The following is a 17,184-nucleotide window of genomic DNA, read 5'->3' on the forward strand; positions in this document are numbered from 1 at the left end:
AAAAGAAAAAAAGGAGCAGACCTTCTCCTGGCCTGAGATGATTCAAATTCTCTCTGCCATCAGACAAATATGTGTACCCATTAATAAATGAAATCAAAATTTTACTTGAAATAGTAAACAAAACTATAGTGACAAAAACTATACAGGTTGTACAGAACAGACTGACATAATATTTAAAAGCTAGTAAATATCTGTGTGGCCATGTGTGAGAGGCATTGCTAGAGGGTTTCCTCCATAATTATGACTACGGGAGGGAACATAGGAAAAATATACACAAAGAGGAATGTTGAAATAGCATTGTGGGCAACTACATGAGAGATGACTAATACTGCTGTTAGTATGGATGAGAAGCAGAAGACAAGTCTACTGGGAGCCTTCTGTTTTCTTCTGTTAAGCTTCTTCTTCAAAGCACATGCTACAAAGCAGAAAGGAAGGCAGGAGGAAAAAAGTAACAGCGGGAAGTAACGGCGGGAAGGAGAAATGGACGTTAGAATCTAAAAAGGATAGACGCTGTAGAAAATGCAGTGTGCAAACCCATTTCCCACCTTTCCCAGTCACATACATATAAAAAAGTCCATTTAAGTGGGGACCCAATTCTTTTAGCACTTGAAAGTTAATTAACAATTCACTTCTTTTTTAAAAAAATATTTTTTATTATTTTAATTTTTTAACGTGTATGCCTGTATTGCCTGCATGTAGGCAAGTTCACCCACGCCGTGCAATGCCCACGGAGGACAGAAGAGGCTGTTGGAGCCCCTGGAACTGGAGTTACAGGCAGTTTTTAGCTGTCATGAGGGTGCTAGGATTCAAACCTGGGTCTTCTGCGAGAACAGTCAGTGTTCTTAATGACGGAGCCATCTCTCCAGCCCCTTCAATTCTTTCATCCATTGAAAACTTAGTGTGTGTTGAATTAGCATAAGCACATATCTGCTGGAAGTCAAAGAAAGTCAATTTTAAGGAGAGAAAAATACATCATTTAATTTGGAGTGAAGAGAACCTGAAAGATAAGGCAGGAATGGCTACACAGATTTTCCTTGAAACCTGCAATTATTGGGGCATGTTTTTCAGGCAACTTCCTAGGGACTGGAGAGAAGTTCTGACCCTTAGCTTAGTTGTGAGTCACCCAGTCACTGTCTGCTCAGGTAGGACTAAGTGGAAAAGAGATCATTTGAGCATGCGTGAAGAAAGAAGATGAGGAGGAAGAGGGAGCTGGAGGCAGAGGAAGAGGGGAGGGAGGGGCAGCAGCAATGGGTATTGTCACCTCTTTCAACAAAACCATGTGTCTTAGTCTCTTTTCCAGTTGCTATGATCAAGTATCCAGACAAAAGCAATTTATGGGAGAGTTTATTTCAGCTCACCATTAAATTCAGTCTATCACGTTGGAGAAGACAAAGCAGCAGGCCTCCAAACAGTTACAGAGGCCTGGTTCTTCCCAGTTCCCTGTCTCCTGCGAATCAGAGGGAAGCACCTTCTATGGACTTCTTATTAACAACATGGTGAGGAAACTTGCCCCTTTCTCAGAAACTCATAAGAAGAGAAGTCCATTTTGTTTGTGAGGACTAAGCTCTCTTCAGAATCTCCACTCCACTGTCTGTAGCATTAATAACCATCCTACTAAACCTCTTACCCAAAGAAGGGTAAGAAATAGAAATATAACTTAGAACAACTTTGGTCACCTCTGGCTTTTCCTTTTTTTCCTTTTCCTGTATTATGTTTTACTTTTTGAGACAATGTCTCACTGTATCCCAGGTTGACATGGAACTTACTGTGTAGTCCAGACTGGCTTTGACATCTCAGAAATTCTCCTGCCTCAGCCTCCCAAGTGTTGGAATAAGCCACCATCCCTGGTCACCATTCTTTTCTTATAAATAAAAACATAATTTTATTACCTGTAGGATGAAAATCAGGAGGGAGGATTGAAACTTATGTAAATGGAATAAATTCTATTTTAAAAGATATCTATATTCATTTGTGTGCTGGCCCAGTAGATGATGATATTCCTGCAAAAAAGTGTGAGATGGTGTGGTGGCTTACAACAGTGGCCCCAGCACTTAGGATGTTGGAACAAAAGAATCACCAGTTCAAGGCCAGTCTGGGCTACATGAGAAGATCCTATCTCATTTTTTCTTAAGTTTAGAAAGAAGAAAAATGGCAGTATCAGAATATTGTGCTTATTCCCATAGTCTAGTGCAGTTCTCAGCCTAGGTCAGAGAAACTTGTCCTTGCAGTGGGCAGTAGATAATGCAGAGACTCGTACCTGGTTAAAGTGCTGAGAATAAGTAACTATTGAATGCTCAGCCTTAAACTGGACATCTATATCACCCTGTCCAAGGCCCATGGAACATCATGGAAAAGAGGCAGATAAAATGAAAGAGTGGGGGATGGGAGGAGTACTGTGAAATGCTGCTTTCTGAATATGAAGCAGCTGTTGCACTCACAAACACATAGCAACTGCACACACACACACACACACACACACACACACACACACTCCAGAAAGGATATCCAAATAGAAGGGGGACTATCTCCCAGAAGGAGGGAAATTATCTTCCAAGAGGAAGGGGCCCAGCAGCAGTGACTGGGTCATGAGAAAGGATAATGGAGTGTAATTACAGTCACAACACATTTTTTACATGTATGAAATTATCAAAACTAGAGTTGATCTTCTTTAAGAGAGTTCACCACACCAAAATGCATCTGGGGACACGACTAGATAGACCACAAACAAATGTGACATAATGCATAAAATCTGGTGGGAAGGCTATGGGGGGGTTGCAGATAGGAGAGGGGTCTAAATATGATTAGGATGCATTGTATGAAATGCACAAAAAGTCAATAAAATATATATTGAAGAAAAAACTTCTTAAATTAACTACAAAACCCCTTTTGTTCCTTGGAGTGCAAATTCCAGGGACCGTGCCTTAGAGAATTCCACCTGACATCAAATCTTATCAACATCATGTAAATCCAAGTAGATCAGAGGTCATCAATATCTCCATTTTTGTAGAAAATATTGTATTAATGTACATAGGAAGGACAGCTGCAAGCCCCTTACAGAGGAAAATCCTAACCTTAGAAACAAATTACTGTCTCCATGAGCACTATCAGCAGAGTCTGGACTGGAAAATTAGGTATCTGTCATACCTTCCCCCACCACAGAATTTCAAATAAGACAGGAAAAAGAAAACTCCTGCCACAGCTGAAGTCAAGTGGGAGCTGGGTGCTTGCTCCTTCCTAGACAGCAGGTGGTGGTTTTTATTACACGGCTGGAAGGGGTGCTGATTCTTCTCAGGGTCCTGTGGCCTGCTGTGCTGAGAGCCAGCAGCAGGGTAAAGATTAGGTACAGGGAATTAGAGGAAGTTGGTCATGGGGTCTCAGTGGCATATAGCAGTGTGGGACATAGGCTATGAGTTTTCCTTGTGTTTGATGCCTCCATGTCCCTGTCAGCAGCCTAGTACTTTGCACCTACATCTCTGTGGCTGTGAACCCAGAAACCAAGTGTTTCTTCAAACAGAATCACTGTGGTTTGGCAACATCACAAAGGTGCCAGCTGTCTCCGGGTAGACAGATGATAAGAGGGTTTGCTTCACTCAGATATCCTTGATCTTTCTTTCCTTTTTAAGACAACAGGCTGGTGAAAGTATGGTGGCTCAAGAGTGACAGGGCTCCAAATCTGTTATCCCCTCAATGAGGTGCCCTTCCTGGCCTCCAGATTCAAGGCTTCAGCACACAGAGGCCATTCTTATAGCTGTGGTCTCAACTGCTACCTGCCTTCCCCGCAGGGCCTCACTGTCTTTCCACCAAGACTTCACATTTCCAGGGTTCCTCTCAGACCTGACCTGGACCTCATCTGGGAGTCTCATCTCAGCATCCAAGGTCATGGGGGCCTAAGTGCCAGTAGAGTGTCTGAAGGGCCCGATTTTAGACATTGGATTTAGGGGCTGAGCTGAGAGGGAATTCCTTGAGCTCCGTCCGCAAGCACAGGTACTCCCGATGACCGCCATGAGTGCAATGCACACAGCTTGGACCAGCCCTCAGGTCAGTGCCAAGGGAGCTGTAGAACCAGCAGCCCAGGAGGTGAAAGAAATGGACAGTGACAGTGAAATCGAGACACTGCTCCCCTCACCGGATGAAGTAAAGCAAGTCCAGGGCACAGTGGGGAGAAGACAGCAGCAGCCTGGTGTCACTGGGTGGTGCTGGCTTTACATTAGGTTACCGGGTGAGGGAGTTGAGGATGAAGGGCATCATGGAGAACTGGCCTCTTGGGGTGGGAAAGTCGGGACCTCAGTGTAGAACACCTGGTCCAGCGAAGGGCTGCGTCACACCAGCGCATCCACCAGCCCAGGCCAAGCAGGCGTAGTAGACAGTCTACAAAAGCACCATCTGCAACAAGATAACAACCAGCCCAAGAAGGAGCTGCAGAACTGGCCCGCCATGCCGCTTCCAGCCGGTCAACTCCACCAAGCCACTGTCCAGTGGCCGCCCCGCCAGCTCCAGGCTCGAAGCATCCGAGTGCGACGCGGCCTCAGCGCTGGACTCTGGTGCTGACAGACAGACCATGGAGCGCAGGTCCCCGCAGTAGAGAGGCAGAGAGGCTCACCAATATCTTTTGCAAGATCATTTTTACAGCTCAAGCATCTAATAAACTCTTCCCAGATGGCTTTTCATCCCCCGGCCTGGGGCAAAAAAAGGGAGCAGAGGGAACAGAGAAGTATATTAGTGTATCCCCCTAATCCGAACACTTGTAAGGCTGAGGTAGGAAAATTATGTTACAGGCCAGCCTGAGTTAATACAGTGAGACTGTTTCAAAAAATGAAATAAACAAATAAATAAAAGAATGCATGGTCACCTACAAGTCTTCTTGCCAAAATATCTTATAGAAATCTAATCACAAAAACAGAAAAATTCAAATTAATAACAAGTACACTCAGGAGGCAGAGGCAGGTAGATCTCTGTGAGTTCAAGGCCAGCCTGGTCTACACAGTGAGTTCCAGGACAGCTGGGGCTACAGGGAGACCCTGTCTCAAAAAGACAAAAAAAGAAAAAGGCACCGAGGATGCCTGAACACCTTCTTAGGCTGGCTTTCCTAAAAGCCAACCATGAGACAAAGATTCACAGAGCCACATCTTCCAAGTAGTAAAGAGTGGCTAAGAGCAAAACTTCAGTCAGGCCATGGCTCATGAGGGCAGTCCAGAGTGCCTGCCTCCTCAGTCCCCAGGGACAATGACCTCAAGTTGTTCTATTAGTTGCTGTTGGGGAACAACAGTTCCAGCCCATCTCTGCTCCTTCTGCATTCTATGAGCCGAGCAGCAAAGCAGGCTCTGGTAGTTGGCATGATTCCCTGATGGACAGGAACAGATCTGTGCTCCCTGAGGAATGATAGTCTCCACTAACTGCATTTTGACTGGATTAGAAATGTGGGGAGGGCAGCCAGCTAGGAAAGGCATTCCTGGGATCACTAGGGAAATATTTAAATGAACTATACATTAAATATTTACTTTTGTCATAGTTAAATTTTGAATGTTCTATTATGTTTACATGGAAGAAAATTCATGTGCTAGCAGAATATATATTGAAGTATTTAGAGCAAAGGAGGGATGACATCTCTACTTCCTCATAAACAGTTTATCCCCAAAGATTATATTATTGCATATGTGTTCACACAAATACCTACACATACATGTAAACATGTGAAGATATGTGCATATGAGTGTAGACGTGCATACGTATGTATATAGAGAATGAGAGAGAAATATAGAAAAGTGTGAACAAATGATGACTTAGTGAAAAGGTCATGCATATTCATTGTAATTAGTTGTACTACCTTTGTGTACTTTTGGGATTTGTTGCTGTGGTTTTGCTTGAGTTAGTGGTCTCATATAGCCCAAGCTGACATCATTCACTTTGCAGCCAAGCATGATCTTGAACTCCTGATTCTGACATGCTGAGATTACAGGTGTGCATCATCATGCCCAGATAATTTTGAACATTTTCAATATCAAAAGGCAAAAAAAAAGAATTAGCACTTTAAGTAACTTTCAAGAAAAATTTGTATCTAATATCACGTTGCTAAATTTACTTTTATGAAAAACTCAGTAAGATGTTGAAAATAAATGAAATAAAATGTTGAAAGACGTAAGAGGGCGCTGTCTTTATTAGCTGTATGAAGAGAGAACATCATAGCTGGAGGCATGGCCCTTTGCTTTGCTAACATCCACTCTTCCTGACTTTCTCATGCTTGCTAAAGAATGTGTTCTGATCTCTCAAATCAACTTTTGTTTTAATTCTGTGATTCTTAGCCCTTCCACTTGCAATTTTTTGATGATATGTCTAAAGAAAAAATTTAAGATAGCCAAAATGCCATCAATCAAGTCTAGACTCATCACAGTGAACATACTTCCATTGTATAACTCTTCCCAAGGCATCTGAAAAGCATTCAGACCTTGTAGCTATATGAATCCACCCGCTTGAGTAGAAATTTATTCTGAAGTTATTCTTTCATACATAAAAATTCTAGCAAGTATACCATCTTTATTTATCACAATGCTGCTCATCTCTTGCTTGTAGTAAGTCACTCCCAGCCTGCATGATTTGTATGAGCATTAAGAATTATCAATATAATTCTTATTGATCTGCATTATTCCAATAATATATATACTTGTCAAGTAGGAATGAATTTTACACACTGATTTTGATAATACCACCTTTTCTCAACTATTTCTGAGTCAGGAAAGAAAATTAAGAACAATTTTAGCCCTCGCCACTCCAGTCTAAGAATCAAGAATTCCAGCACATGGTGAAACTGGATCTCCATCTGTAGAAGAATGAAATTGGACCCTTATCTTTCACCCTGCAAAAAAGCCAACTCCAAATGGATTAAAGACCTCAATATAAAACTTGAAACTCTGAAACTGCTAGAAGAAAACATAAGCAGTACCCTCCAAGATGTAGGCATAGGAAAGGACTTTCTACATCAAACATCAGCTACTTGGGCATTAAGATCAATAGTTAATAAGTGGACCTCATTAAACTACAAAGCTTAGGTACAGAAAAGGAAGCAACCAAGGAAGTGAAGAGGAAACCCACTGAATGGGAGAAAATCATTACCAGGTATACAACAAGCAGTAGATTAATATCCAGAATATACAAAGAATTCAAAAAACAAAGAAACAAGAAAATAAACGACCCAATAAAAGATGGGCTATAGACCTGAACAGAGAGTTCTCAAGGAAATAAAAACTACTAAAAAACACCTTTAAAAATGCTCAACATCCTTAGTAATCAGAGAAATGCAGATAAAAACCACATCAAAATTCCATCTTGAGCTGGATAAAGTTGTACATGTCTTTAATCCTAGTACTCGGGTAGCAGAGGCAGGTAGATCTCTATGAGTTCAAGGCCATCCTAGTCTACATAGGGAGTTCCAGGCCAGCTGGGACTAGAGGGAGATCCTGTCTACAAAGAAAGGACCCTTCCTCAAAAACAGTCCTATCTTACCCCAGTCAGACTGGCTAAGATGAAAAGAATGAAAACCCCAAATGCTGGTGAGGATGTGGAGAAAGGGGAAGCTCATTCATTTCTGGTGCAAATGCAAACTTGTACAACCCCTATGGAAAGCAGTGGGGAGAACTCTCAAGAAACTAAAAATGAGCCTATCATATTATCCATATGAGTCTATCATAATCCATACTGCTTGGCATATACAAAGGACTCTTCATACTATAGAGATACCTGTATATCCATGCTTATTGCTGCTGTCTTCATAATAGCTAAGAAATGGAAACAACCTAAATGTTCCTCAACTGAAAAATGGATAATGAAAATGTGGTGCATTTACACAATGGAGTTCTACTCAGCAGTAAGAAAAGACGAAATTTGCAGGTAAATGAATGGAACTAGAGACTGTTATACTAAGTAACACAAATGCAGAGAAGCAACTGATGTATGTTCCCCTTCATTTGCAAATCGTAGTACCAATTCCTTATTTGTGAGTATATATCCTGATGTAACACCAGAAGCCAGGTAAATGGAAAGAAAGCATGAAGGTAAAGGAAAAGAAAGAACCCGAAAGAGGGGGATAGTAGGGAACAGATGTTACCAGGGGGAGGTGGGGGAAATAGGAGTGCATGGCCGGGAAAGCAGGAGGGAGGGACATGAGGGAACTCAGAAGAAGGAAGATGATAGGCAGAGGGTGTTGTTAGGGGGAGGGAAGGGATAATGGGGGTGCTTGGACTGGGAAAGGAGGAGGAAAATCCAATGGGCAGGAGAGAGAGAGTAGAGATGAATGGGTCTTGGGGAACTAGGGAAGCCAGAGGGAAATATGGTGCCTCCAAAACCCCCTGAGAAATGCACATACACTGCCTAAGCATTAATCCATATGTATGCCTGGGGGCTGTATGGCAAGGAACATACTGCCAGACAGGAGAGACCTCCTTTTGAGTGGTTGATCAAAGTAGACCAAGAGACTCCCAAAATAACACAGGCTACTGCCAGAGCTCTTGGTCATCTCCCAAAACCGGAAGATAAGACCCTAACTGCTGAAGACAGGACATACTTTGGACACAAGACTTGGAGCAGTGGAGCAGGAACTGACCTAGAAACCTTCTACCTGAAGTTTAACTCCCAAAGTTCTGGAGGATACTATGCAAACAGCTAAGGGAGAAAATCAACCAATGGTCTAACCCAACCCCAAAGCCTGATAACTATAATGACCAGCAAAGCAAACTACCTCTACTGGTGAAGTAGTGGCACTGTTATCTGGGGGGTGATCAACATCTATCTAATTGGACTTAAAGCCCTCTCAATGGGAATGAACTCATGGGTGGCACTATAAACACATCCAAATACACATGACTGGAGAGGTCATAGATTTTAGAGAAAACCCTATCTCTGTCATATCTCTAGGCAAATGAAATTTCTTACCATATGCTAAATACAGATCCTTATATTTACAGACAAGTTTACCATGTACCACTCATCAAAGAAGCTTCCTTTTGAAACAGATGAAGGCTACTGGAACCCCACAACTGGTCACACACAGAGAATATACATCTGAGAGATGCCCGGTCCTCAGTAACATACCTGCAGTGGAACCTTTACACCTAAGACTCATGGAACGTACTGAACAGGGGATAGAGCAAAAAGTAGTGCATCCCTCAACTCTCACCAGTGAAGCCTCTTTATACAACAGAGTGTGATGTACACAGAAGGTCACAACTAGCCAACTTTCAAAAATAAGAGATTGCAGAGTGTGTGTCCCTGGATAGGACTCCTATATTAAACCTCTTCCACCCACAGCTCAGGGATCATTGTGGAAGATGAGGCAGAAAGATTGTAAGAGCCAGAGGTGGTCCATGAACCAGTTGATTCTGAAGCAGAGGCTTTCAGGCCACTGGAAGCTTGCACATATGAACTTATGGAAATGGTGGCATCAAGCACAGGACCCATGCCAACTCAATCAGACAAGAGTAGAGCAAGGGAATTGGGTGGCAGGTCAGACCTAGTCTGGGAACTATTGGTGACTAATCACTACTGGGTGAGGGACAGTAGGGCATACCAATGATTTCTAGATATGACGCTAACTAGACTCCAGTGGATGAATTTACACCAAAGGACATCTGGGTACAAGTGCTTGACTGGGTAGGACTTAACATGTATAGCGGAATACATGAGATCTGGTAAGGGGTGGGGATCGGGGGGCATGCATGGAGGAGAGGGTCTAAATTTGATTAAGAGCTGTTGTATGAAATGTAAAAAGGCTCAATAAATTTTTTTTTAAAAAAGAGTTCCAGCACGGAGCCTGGTATGGTGAACCTTTAATCCCAGCATGTGGGAGGCACAAGTCAGTTGCAGGCCAGCTGGGGCTACAGGAAACCCTGTCTCAAAAAACAAACAAAAAGAATTCCAACACAAGACTGGTAAGATAACTCAGGGGATAAAGGCTCTGACTGCCAAGCCTAATCACCTGAGTTCAGTCCCTGACATGCACACACACACACACACACACACACACACACACAAGCATGCATGCACACAAAATTAACTAGTTGAATTTAATATAAAAAGAATTCCAACACCATTAAAAAACATTTCCTTAAGGTTTTTCTCCCTTCCCAGTCATATCCCAACAGTTTCCTACGAATCTTACTAGAAACCCCACTACGGCAGAAGACATGTCCTAAACCCCTTACACAACAATAGCGATTCCTGGTTTTACCTTTTCAGACTATAATCCCTTCCAAAGCATCTCCAGAGCCACCCTATAATCTCATTTGAGAGAGAGAGAGAGAGAGAGAGAGAGAGAGAGAGAGAGAGAGAGAGAGAATAGTTTCTTAGAAACCCTTTGAGCTAAAACTTGAGATCCACCAAAATAGTACCTACAGGTAATGCTAGGACACTTAATTATAACTATCCCTTGAGAAACCCATGCCCACATTTGGGCATGTCTTATTTTTCCCCATGCACCTCTCTTTCTCTTAGCACTCCTGCTTAAAATTTGTTCTAAGTGTCTTTGATAACCTGCGGCTCTCTCTGTGAGAAGCCCACACTCATGCTCTTGAGTGAGCTTTATTCTTTCCCCAAGAACCTTTCTTTCTATTTTTAATAAGCTCTCTTTCTGCTTCATATTAACTCATCCTGAAATTAATTTCTGCAACAAAACCAAAAATCAGGTTTTGCCTGAGTTGTGGTTCCTAAAAGATTAAGGGAAGTCCTTAGGGTGCTCCCCAGGATAGAGTGGAACTGCCTCTGTCCCTGCCACCACTGACAATGCTACTCTTTGACTCATGGGGCTGACATAACAAGATACACAATATCCATACAACTGGCTTTCTGTAAACAAGCAGCTGTGCCTATTCTTAATAGTTACAGTAGTGTTCAATGGAATATCCCCCTTTAACTATATCTGTTCAAAATAAGAAGAGGAAACATTTGCGGTGAGAATACATTAATACAGTAACATGAAAGGAAATTTCTTCTGTTGGAAGAAATTAGTCCTCTTTGTAAATGAAATGAGGGTAAACTATTCACTGGATATAATCCTAAGGAATCTAGGAACGTAAAGGTGATAGATACATGACAAAAGAGCGAAATATCTGAACTTTATTCTAATAACTGCCACCATGGGCAGTTCTATTAAATGTTTTGAATTTCATCCATGTGTAGATAAGATTACTTCACATATCTAGGCCTAAAAGAAGGAACAAACTCCCATTAATCCTTTTCCATAAAGTTCAAAGTATCCTGTTATGTGGATTATGATCTATACTCTGTCTACCTTATTTCAAAAGGTCTTAGATTTCATATTATTATTTTATTAACACATCACACAACAACCTGGAATAAAACCTGTGAGAGGGTCACAGCTCTTTCCCTCCCATACTTCTTAGAGTGCTTCGAAGCATAGTGTAGATTTATCACTCATGAATTCAACGCAAACTTAGGTTGGAGCCTCTTCTCATAAAACCTCATGGTTCTCAGGAAGGACAGTCACACATCCAAAGAGAGAGCTTATACTCAGAGAACAAACTGTGCTTAAGTTCCTGCCACAGTGTATTTTCCAATGCCCTGGCCCAGGTTTAAAATAATTACATGTACCAAAAGTAAAATAATCAAATCTCCAAGTATTAAAAAAAAAATCTTTTTCTGTGACTAGCTAAAAATGTCAACATAAAGTTGTACTTATAACCTTCAAGTTTATCATGCAAGATCATAGCTCTCACCACAAAGGAACATGATATCATTCACTCTGGAGCCAAATATAAGTGACCAAGACATGGGAACATGGACAGAGGATATCCTAAACACAATGTTCCAAATGTGGGAGCAGCTTCACAAAGTTTTTGTAGTTAAAGAACAAAAGAAGAAATGAGGAGCTGGAGAAATGATTCAGTGAGCTTGCTGCTCTTGCAGAGGACCAGAGTTCAATTTCCAACACCCATATTGGGTGGCTTACAACCCCTTGTAACACCAGCTCCACGGGAATCCAATACTCTCCTCTGGTCTCTGCAGGCACCTGCACGCATGTATGTGTGCACACATACAAACACATACACACAAATATACACAAAAATAAAAATATAACAAAAGAAAGCCATAAGTCCAAGCGATTACATTGCTGGAAGTATCAGATACAGAGGTTTGAACAAAGTGGAAAAATCTGTTATGGGTTTCATATGCTATCTAATGATATCCTTAGCTTTTGGGGTGGTGAAAGCAAGTGGACTCTTAATACATTCCAACAGGATTTACCCGATAGTCACAAGAACATTAGATCAAACACAGAAGTAGGCAATGAATAAGGGGCTAAAGTTCATAGTCCAAGATAATTTGGCTCTGGATCTGTAACATTCCAGCTCTCTCGAAATGTGGCCTTGTAGAAACTTTAACACAGGTAGGGCTTCTCTTCTGAACATCACAGCTTTCAATTACCCCTGTTGGCCATGCACCACATTTTATGCATGCAGAAGTCGAATGTTATTTTATGTCTCATGCTAGGAAGAATCATTTGTGGGATCTGGTAAAGATCAGGTTGAGCAGGCAGGAGAGCACACTTCAGGAGGGAGAAACAGTTGGTAAAGACACTAAGGGTTAGAACTCTGGATCATATCAATTTTACTAGCCATTATCATCTAGGTCTGATTTTTGTCTATTTTTTTCTGTTCTCTATGTCTGACATCATTTACATGTGATGTACGAATACTACAGGGGTATTATATTTAAAGTTAAAATAATCAAGAACACAGTGTAGTCCGAAGAAGCAAAGACAACAGATAAGGGAAACATATTTCAACCAATCAAAAAAGAATATTTTAACTAGGTTGGCTGTTCTCTCCTGTGTTTAGAGTTATTTATACTCTGTGAAACACATTAATATTTGGAGCATTTGAAGTAGTTTTTAATCTTTTGGTTGCCTTGATTTCATAGCTGTTATCTCATGCAGAGTGACTAATTCTAATTTTAGGAAGATTAGTCTTCAGTATCTAAATTATTATAATTCTTGTGACTAATGAATACATTTGTCCTATTATTTTAGTATGGCATCAGATGTCAGCTTGGGGAAGCAAATGGAAAAATCACAATATAAAAGAAATCAAGTAATAATATAATACCTTTGGGGACTGGAGAGATAGTTAAGTGGTTTAAAGCACATATACTCTTGCAGAGGACTTGAGTCAGTTCCCAACATTCACATCAGGTGGCTTGCAACTACCTGTAATTCCAGCACCAGGGGGTCTAACGTCCTCTTCTGGCCTCCTCAAGCACCTGCTCTCATGTGTACAACCCCCACACAGACACACACATATACACGTAATTTAAAATATATAATGCATTAAATACAGTTATAACATAACTCTCTTTCCCCATGAACTAAATAGTGTTAGTGACAGGGATAGAAACAAGAGGTCAGACTTGAAAGAAATAAGGATTCCATAGGTTTTGCTGTCATATTCAAATTTTATTTCTAATTCCATAATCAGAAATGGAAATGGAACTTTAATTGGGGTTATTTTGCAATATTGCCATTTACTTTCTCTTTTGTGTGTGTGTGTGTGTGTGTGTGCGTGTGTGTGTGTGTGTATGTGTGTGTGTGTTTTTGAGACAGGGTCTTCCTGTAGCCACAGCTGTCTTGGAATTCACTACGTAGACCAGGCTGGCCTTGAACTCACAGATATCTGCCTGCCTCTGCCTCCCGAGTGCTGGGACTAAAGACGTGTGCCACCATGCCCAGCTTACTTTCTATTTGTAAAATATAAATTATTTTTTAATCTTTTAATTCTCAGCTGACTGTACTGTAGAATATATTATATATTCATTTAATCAATAAACATGGGCTTTTAAGATATAAAACACCATGAATGTTGCCAATGGAGATGATGCCTCTTGCACAATTTGGATAAGAAGAATTAACACAAACCTTCTGGTATCTTTAACAAGAGTCAATGGAATTAAAGTTACTTTGGAAGGTTGTAATAAGTCTGACTATGCCAAAAGTCTTCTTTGAGCCTTTAATTTATTGCATATTAACATTTTAAATATAAATAGTAGCAGAGTAGTCCAATTGGTTGGACCAAGTTAGCATTCTTCCCCTTTTTTCTTAGTAGGAAGAAGATTATTTGTTTGGCCTCTACAAGGTTGGATTTAAAATGGCAGTACGGGGGTAGGGGGTGAAGAGAAGGCTCAGTGGTTAAGAGCACTTACTTCTCTTCCAGAGGGCCCAGGTTCAGGCTCTAGTGCCCACATGGTGGCTAATACCAGTCCTCCACAGGTACTGGGTACATACATGATGCACTTACATGCATGCAGGAAAAACATACATATAAAGTAAAAATAAATATTTTTTTTAAAAAAAATAGAGGTACCTCAAAATGGAATTCCTTTTGAAAGATTTAAAATGAGTCTTTGCCAGATGTAATGGCCCATGCCTTTAATTCCAGCACTCTGGAAGCATAGTCAAGTAAATATCTATGAGAGCAAGGCCAGCTTGGTCTACATAATGAGTTCAGATATAGGCCAGATAGGGATACAAGGAGATCCTGTCTCAAAACAGAAACAAAAACAAGGTAACAGAAATAATAATAATTAATAATAATAATAATGTCTTTTCCAATATAAACATTGGATTTAAGAAATATATTTTATTTATTATTTTTATTTTATGTGTATGCATGTATTGCCTTCATGTAAGTGCACCCATATCATACAGTGCATGCGGAGGTCAGAAGAGGACATCAGATTTCCTAGAACTGGAGTTTCAGACAGTTGTTAGCCACCATATGGGTGCTAGGAAATGAACCCAGGTCCTCTGCAAGAGCAGCCAGTGCTTTTAACTGACGAGCCATCTCTCCATCCCCTAAACACTGGATTTTTAAAAACATATATTGAATAATGATACTTGTTTTATAAAGATCGTGAAAACATGAATCTTTTAAACATAAAAACTCAGTTTAAGTGGGGCAGGAGAAGTCTGCACAAGCAAGCAATCATGACAGAACATGAGTCACGTGAAAACACAATAGCATCTTCATTTGTAGTTTCACCAAAATCAAAATCAGCATTCTTCCTATCACTTAGGGATAATTCAAGGAAAGTCTGAATATCTTGAAGTTATATTTGGAGATACCTCACTCTGAAAGATTTTAAGAAATACAATGAGGCAATAATCATAAATGTTGGGGGGGGCACTAGTGTTTAATTACTTGGGGCACTTAGTTGTCAATGTAGCTGAAAATGGGTATCATCCAGGTTTTCTGAAGTCCACATAGATGTGTTTTCAGAAGTTAGCACAGGTTGAAATGAGAAATACGATTCTAAGAATTCATCTCCTGAAGTTTTGTAGTGAAGGAGGTGATTAGAAGTAGCTGATAAGAGTCCTTTCCCTCCAGACTGAAAAGAGTCTTTGATGTGGTGTCTTTTTCCCAGTTGATGAAGTCACCTGAACCTTTCTCTTAGTCTTCTTGTTCTTCAGTTCTCAATTTTTAGTTGCCTACAAGGTTTAAAAGTCCCCTATAATGGGGTATAATGTCTCGTTTTAACTGACAGAGTCCTCTGTCCATATTTTAGAGGATACCCAGTACTTACTTTATAAGAAGATAATGCTTTCCAAAGGGGTAGCTCGTAAATTTAGAAGAACTAACGGGAAAGCCCTGGGCTAAAGAAACCCAAAGTTTTAGTTAAATTTGACAATTATTGGCGTTTGTTAATTTAATCATCCATGTAGAAGGTTTAAGATCTTAGGCACAATGAAAATACGGCATAATAGGACAAATTTTACAAATCAATTTGAATTATTTGTCCACTAAATTAAGTCCCATGACTTCTATGTCATTTAGTAGAGCTGCAACAAGTAGGAGTAATCCTTTTTAAATTTTATTTATAATTACCGTGTGTGAATTATGTATGTGGAAGCATGGTTAGTATGTGGAAGTCAGAGGCCAACCTCATGGAATCAATTATCTCCTTCCACTTTGTGTGAGTTTAGGGGATTGAGCTCAGGTCATCAGTCTTGTGCCACAAGCACTTGACCTGCTGAGCCCTCTCACCAGCCTAGAATATGTTTTTACCAGCATATTTCCCAATGCTAAGATGGTGGCTGTTTCGCAAGTAAAGGCATCACCCGTTAGGAAAACATATTAGCATATCCAAAGCTTAGCATTTGGATAAACATAATCACCAGGGAGTAGTGGCCTTGCCCTGTCATTCTCTTCTTTCTGTATGGATTCAGCCTTGCACCTGCCAGCCTTGGGCTGTGGTCTCGGGACCAAGCACCATGCCTTCAGTTAAATTATAGTGTTCTAATGGAGAGATATTTGAAGTCGATGTCGAAACTGCCGAGTTATCCTGACCACCAGGACCATGTTAAAAGATTTGGGAATGGATGATGGAGATGATGGTCCTGTCCCTCTCCAAATGTTGAGGCTGCAGTATTTAAAAAGGTCATTCAGTGGTGCACCCACCACAAGAATGCCCCTCCTCCTCCCAAGGATCATGAAAACAAAGAAAAGCAGACAAATGATATCCCTTTGGAGAACAAGAATACTGAAAATTGACCAAGGAACACTTAGAACTTACTCTGACTGCCAGTTGCTTACACATTAAAGGTTTGTTTGTTGTTATATACAAGACTCTTTCCAATATGATTAAGATGAAAACTCCTGAGGGGATTTTCAAAACCTTCAATATGAAAAATGACAACTGAAGAAGAAGCAGCCCAGGTACACAAAGAGAACCAGTGGTGAGAAGAGAAGTGCTGTGTGGACACTGGAAGGCCATAAGGATTGCTCCAGTGCCCCCTGCACCACTCTGCTTATAATTATCAGTGTAGGACAACCAGTAGGCAAATGCAGCCGCAGCTTAGTTGCACTGGCATAATGTCCTCACTGTGTGTTTACTTTGAGTACAGATTCCAAACCTATGGTTGGGTTTCTTCTCCTTCCTTTTTCTTCACTCTGAATAAAATTGAACTATGGGATTCTCTGCAGAAAGTGGCATTTGGGGCTTTCCTTCTTTCTATAAAGATATTTCTGTCTAGTTTATTGCCCAGTTAACCTCGGTGAGCTTTTCAAAGTAGGCGTTGTAAATAAAGCAACTTATGAAAAGTTTTCTGTAACAGAATTAACAAGATAAGATCTTAATTCATGAGTTAGAAGCTGGAGAAAGGTGACCTGAAGTTAATGTTCTGAGTGT

At 40.7% G+C, this 17,184-nt stretch overlaps 2 pseudogenes; one reads left to right on the plus strand and one right to left on the minus strand.

Annotated features, from left to right (window-relative positions):
• Positions 1–3,921: 3,921 nt before the first annotated feature.
• On the minus strand, positions 3,922–4,560 carry LOC115069991 (annotated as a pseudogene).
• An 11,707-nt stretch (positions 4,561–16,267) lies between these two features.
• Positions 16,268–16,772, plus strand: LOC103732343 (annotated as a pseudogene).
• The last annotated feature ends 412 nt before the right edge of the window (positions 16,773–17,184 follow it).

The sequence above is a fragment of the Nannospalax galili genome, unplaced genomic scaffold (genome assembly GCF_000622305.1).
Source record: "Nannospalax galili isolate Female #2095 unplaced genomic scaffold, S.galili_v1.0 scaffold514, whole genome shotgun sequence".
In the NCBI taxonomy this organism is placed as follows: Eukaryota; Metazoa; Chordata; class Mammalia; order Rodentia; family Spalacidae; genus Nannospalax; species Nannospalax galili.